Here is a 6,401-nt window from a genome sequence, read left to right as displayed (position 1 = left end):
AAGATCTCACATGCCCTACCTTCGCTTTTCTTTACTGCTATCATCTCACATTATTTCAGTACATTTGTCACAACTGAACACCAACATTGATACTATTAACTAAACTCTACGGTTTATTCTATTTCACTAGTGCTATGGACTGAACGCTTGTGTCCCCCTTAAGTTCATATATTGAAACACTAGTCCCCAATGAGATGGTATTAGGAGGCGGAGGCCTTTGGGACGTAATTAGATCATGAAGGTAGACCTTGTGAATGGGATTAGTGCCCTTTTAAGAGATACAGGAGTGGGACTTCCCTGGTGGTCCAGTGGTTAAGACTCCTAGCTTCCACTGCAGGAGGCACAGGTTCAATCCCTGGTCACCGGGAAACTAAGGTCTCACATGTTGTGCAGTGCAGCCAAAAAAAAAGAAAAGGGATACAGGAGAGATGACTTCTCTCTCCACCATGTGAAAACACAGCAAGAAGGTGGCTGTCTAGAAACCGGTAGAGGGCTTTCACCAAGAACCCAACCTTGCTGACACCCTAATCTCAGACCCCCAGCCTCCAGAACTGTGAGAAATAAATGTCGTTTAAGCCATGCAGTCTATGGTAATTTGTAAAAGCAGCCCGAACTAAAACAACTCGTTTTTCCTTAATGTCCTTTCTCTGCCCCCCGGATGCTGTCAGGATACCACATTACATTTAGTTATCATATCTCCTTAGCCTTCTCTGGTCTGTGACAATTTCTCAGACTTTCCTTGTTTTATATAACGTTGATGGTTTTGAGGAGTAGTGGCCAGGTATTTTGTAGAAAGTCCCTCAATTTTGGTGTGGTGCTCTTCTCATGATTGGATCAGGGTTATGGGTTTTGGGGAGTAATATCACAAAGATGAAATACAATCTTTGTCATATCATATCACGGATACATTCTATGGACATGGCATTGCTGATGATATTGACCTTGATCATCAGGCTGAGAAGCGTTTGCCCAGTTTCTCCCCCTGTAAAATGACTCCTCCCGCCTCCTTTCCATGCCCTACTCTTTGAAAACAAGTCACTAAGCTCAGCCCACACTCAAGGGCAAGAGGAACTGAGCTCTGCCTCTGAGGGGGATGTGGGAGTATCTACATAAATTATTCGGAATTCTTCTCAATGGGAGTTTTGTTTCTTCTCCACTATTAATACACCCTATTTTATGTGTACTACAGAGTTCTTTGTATATATTTATTAGAAAATACTGGCTACATCTAAACATTTTTACCTGAGATATTTCCATTATACCTTTAGATGCAGAAAGTAAAGGCTAACAGTTAACTCTTCATTCATTCAACCAATATTCATTGAACATCTTTACACAGGCACTTGATAAACACAACATGACACACTGAATACTCACAATGGAGCTTATGGCCTAATAGTCAGTTACACTATAGTATGATTGGTGACTGGCTGAATGTAGGTATATACAGAACAGCCCACAAGACTTCTATACAGGAGGGGCTTAGCAAACATCTCAGAAGGAAGTGGATACCAGGTAGTTTAAATTGTATTTGTGTAGATTTTTACATACTGCAAAAATGTCAACTGTATACGCATACATCGATAAACAGAGATATTTTTTAAATAGTGGTGGATAGGAACAGAATAGATCCCTCCTACTATTATAACTGTGTGGTTTGGAGGCATGATTAAAACAAAACAAAACAACCAAACAAAAAAAAAGAGACACAGTCTCCAGTCATTAGAGACTGACGTAAATTGTTTGACACCAGTGCCATCCTCAGGTATTGCTGCCTGATTTTAGATGAATAGCTATAATTCCCTGAGCTTTACTTTTCTTATTTTCTCAGGGGTTTTGTGAGCATTCAAGCTAAGTCGGCAAAAACGGCTACATATATTTTCCATTCTTCATGCACTGCTCTTTGCAATGTGTTCTGCATCTTTGCCCATCAAAGGGGAAGACCATTTTTTTACCCTTGAATCTGGGCCTGGCCTAATGTGACTTGGCTTTTGCTGATAAGAAATTAGCAAACATGATGTAGAGGCTATAAAAGAACATGTGTGTTGTGATTTGCTTCCTTACTCCTTCTGGAATCCTTTTGGCATGTGAACAAATTCGGCTTTTCCTGCTAGAGGATGAGACCAGGGGAGAAGAATTGAGGTACCTTCGCCGATAGCCGCTCCCAAACAGGTGAGTGAGGACATCTGGGTAAACCAGCCCCCAGCTAATTCATGGACTGACCACAGAATCAGCAACTGACCACAAACACATGAGTAAGCCCTGCCAAGAACAGTTGAAAAAGTGTCCTCATCAGTCCAGCCCAAGCCAATGATACAAAGAATCATGTACTAAATAAAGGAGTGTTCTGTTAGGATGTAAAGTTTCAAAACGGTTTATTATGCAGCAATATCTAACTGACAGAATCACATAATGCTGTGTTTTTGTTTTACTTTTTTAAATAGTAATTTTTAAAACTGGAAAACAAATACACAACTTGGAATGGATTTGGTTACAAATTGTACCATAAGCAGATTTCCTTCAACTGGCTAAACAGTTTATTTTTAGTTTTTATGTATTCATTTATTTGGGGCTGCATTGTGCAGCATGTGACATCTTAGTTCCCCAACCAGGGATCAAACCTGCACCCCCTACAGTGGTAGCATGGAGTCTTAACCACTGGACCAATGGGGAAGTCCCGCTAAACAGTTTAAAAAGCAAGTAACAGTAAAAGAAAATGTTTCTGGAACAGGACTTCCAGTACAAAAAATTAGCGTATGAGAACCTGGGTTATACCCGTTTTGTAATAGTGCAACTTGTAAGCCCCTATTGTTGACTGTCCATAGTCCACACAGAGCTACAACTCCACAGTTCAATAACAATATATTTTTAAGAGAGAAGTTAGACTGCAATATCTACTTTGGTTTAAAATGAGTACAGTTTTCTCAAGCAGCCACTAACTTGTCCCCAAAAGCCTCTTCTCTGACCATCTGGTCTTCTACAGAACTCAGCCTAGTGATTTTCACAGTCCAATGACTACCCCATGTTACCTATTTTCCTATCATTGAACAATTGTATGTGTGCATGATGTGGGTAGGGAGTACTTTCACACTCTAAAAAACCCCTTTTCAATGGGAAAAAAAAAAGTATCTGGTTGTTTTTCCCCAGAGATAAAAATATGTTTTTGCTGACCCCAATATAGAGGACAAATGATTCTGACCTTAAAAGCATTATAGTTGGTCACTATCATTAGAACAAGAAAAATGTGATTTTTCTCTGAACAGTAAAGCTGCCTTGTTCTGCAAAATAAAAACCTTTCCAATGTGAGGAAAGAGTACAGTGGGTAATTTCTAGCCCAAAGAATAACACAGATCCAGAAGATAAACGTATCATTCGATGACTCAGCAAACATCACCAGGGCCCCCAATGGGGATACAACAAAGGGCTCAACGCTGACTCCTCTAGAGTTAAATTGAGGGTTCAGGATACAAGCCCCATTGAAAATGGCAGCTGTGGTGTGGCATGGCATGATGAAAAAAATCTATGAACAGAATGGACGGGAATCCATACATCAAATGAGGCTTCAAAGGCTCCGTAATATGTGCCTCATGCTTCCAGCATGGCTGCCATTGCTTCGAATGTTGAGCTCTTCATGGGGAAGACCATTAGGAAGCTGTCTTATGTTACAGGCAGACCTCATAGTGGGAAGTGCACTCAAGATGCAATAAGAGGACTTCCCTAGTGTCGCAGTGGTTAAGAATCCGCCTGCCAATGCAGGGGACATGGGTTTGAGCCCTGGTCCAGGAAAATCCCACGTGCTGTGGAGCGACTAAGCCCACATGCCACAACCACTGAGCCTGCGCTCTAGACCCCATGAGCCAGAACTACTAAGCCTGCGTGCCACAACTACTGAAGCCTGCGTGCCTACAGCCCATGCTCCGCAACAAGAGAAGCCACCGCAATGAGAAGCCTGTGCACCGCAACGAAGAGTAGCGGGGGGCTCACTGCAACTAGAGAAAGCCCGTGTGCAGCAACAAAGACCCAATGCAGCCAAAAACAGAAATAAAAATAAATATTTTAAAAAATCAGTTACTATAATTAAAAAAATACACAGATGCAGTGAGCAAGTAGTTCTACAGAGATCAGTGGCAGAGGAAAGAGATGGGCTTTTTGTCCTCTTACCCACAAAAGGAAGGAAATAATAATTAGTTATCAGAGATTATTATAGTCTTCCTGTCAACTACACTATTCCTTGGTACACCATTTACTCAAAGTATGTTCCATGTCATGCTAATAGGTACTACTTAAACAAACCTTAAAGGAAATAGTTCTGTCACCGGCAAAGTCCGTGAACAATTTCCAGGAAATAAAAATAGAATCCGCATAATAAAGTCTAACTTTTTTCTTTTCCTTTGTACTTGGTCTAGTTTCACTTGCTCATTGGGTACTGCACTGTAGAGGTCTTGCACTGACCGGGCACTTCAGATGAGAGTTCCTAGTGCAAAGTGACTGTGCCCAACCGTTCAGCTTGGGGGCCGTGTACAGAGATGCTGTGCCCAGAACTGCGATCTGGGGCTGTGAGCAGCACAGCTTTCCCACCCCATGAGAACCCCCCTCCTCCCACCTGACAGATCTCTGTAAAGCACCCCTCCCCATCCAGGAGACCTGTGCTCTAGAGCGCAAGCTCACACCTCTCAGCTCACACATCTTGATTCTTTGATCAGAGAATGAAGTCTCCTTTGCTTCTGAACCAAACTTGGTCTCATTCTATTTTCCTGAAGGACACCGGGCAGAAGGACTCTTGTTGGGGAGTGACTTGGGAGGATCAGTAACAAAATTTTCGTGGTCATGAAGAGACAGACTGTGTGGCCTTTTAGCCTGATCTACTAGTCTCTGGGTTTGCCCGGGCTCCAGCGGTAAAGGACGTCAGAGGCTTTGGGAGGTTGGTGTGAGGACAACTGACTCTGATCTTGAGGACACTCTGATAGAGTAGAAGGAGGCAGTCTTCATACAAATTCAGAACAGCTCTGCCCAGCAACCCGAAACCCAGGTGTGGTGGTGTGCACGCAGCGTAGTCCCCAGAGTCATCTGGACTGCGCCCCCTTGAGGGAATCACGCTGTGGCATCCATCTAATTATTCCCCAATCTACACAAAGGAAGAATTAGACAAAGCCTGAAAATGGGGCTTCAACAGAGATCTGGGAGGCCACGAGTGGCTAGTTAATGAATGTGAGCAACACTGCTTCCCCCAAACTGCAGCTTGCCAAGCCGTCAGAGAAGCTCATAAAGGCATTCATTATCCAAGGGAAGCCCTATATAATTGGTTAGCTGAGGTCATGGTAACTTCTGCCATGAAAAGCATAGCTAGTCGGACAGTTGCGTAAAGAACACCCCAACACCAGACCCCCCAGGACCCCCAGATAAGACCCATTCTGACGAGAGTGACACACCCTAGGGAAGACTGGCAGGTTGATTTCACAGTCATGGCTGAAAGTACTGGGCAATTTCAAGTATCTCTTGGTGCTAGTGGACATGTTTTCTGGGTGGACAGAAGCATTCCCCGCTACAACTGCAACAGCAGCTGAAGTGGGTAAGGCATTACTAAAAGAAATAATCCCCAGGTTTGGGCTCCAAGGTTCCCTACAAAGCAATATGGTCCAAGTGGGGAAGGGGATACGAGTACCCTGGGCATAGTAGGCCATGTACTCAGCCTGGAGACCCCAGTTGTTGGGGAAGGTAGACAGATCCAATTAGACCTTGAAATGGGCCTTAGCCAAGCTATGCCAGGAAACTCAAGGAAATTGGATTAAGCTGCTTCCGACTGCCCTAAGGGATAAGTTAGAGTCAAATGCCTTTGAACTCAAGTATGGTAGACACATTCCCCACGCCCAAGAGAAACGACACCTTAGCCCCCTGGAAATGGAACAACTTGGGAATTCCCTAGTGGTTCAGTGGTTAGGACACAGCACTTTCACTGCCAGGGCCTGGGGTTCAATCCCTGGTCAGGGAACTAAGATCCTGCAAGCTGCACGGCATGGCCAAAAAAACAAACAAAAAAAAGGAACAACTCAAGTGTGCCTTCCAGGTGAAAGAAATTGAGAAAGCCCCCAGGGAATATGCCCCCAGGTGCTTCCCACACCCACCGACCTGGCCCTGCACCGCTTTTGGCCAGGAGACGGGCTGCATCCAAAAACCTGGTAAACCGGCAGCCTGCAATCCCAGCTCACTCATAGGCGGAAGGGACCCCACTTGGTGATACTAACCACCCATCTGCCCTGAAATTGCAAGGATCACCCCGTGGGGATATCACACTCCAGTGAAGAGGCCCCCAAGCCTCAAACTCTAGAGAGACAACCTGGAGCAACGGCCCCCTTGACCACTCGTGGGAACCTCTCTCTGACCTGAAGCTGCTCTTCCGAAAA

Source organism: Monodon monoceros, unplaced genomic scaffold (assembly GCF_005190385.1).
Source record: "Monodon monoceros isolate NGI ecotype Baffin Bay Population unplaced genomic scaffold, NGI_Narwhal_1 Super_Scaffold_17, whole genome shotgun sequence".
Taxonomy (NCBI): Eukaryota; Metazoa; Chordata; class Mammalia; order Artiodactyla; family Monodontidae; genus Monodon; species Monodon monoceros.
This window is presented reverse-complemented; position numbering follows the sequence as displayed.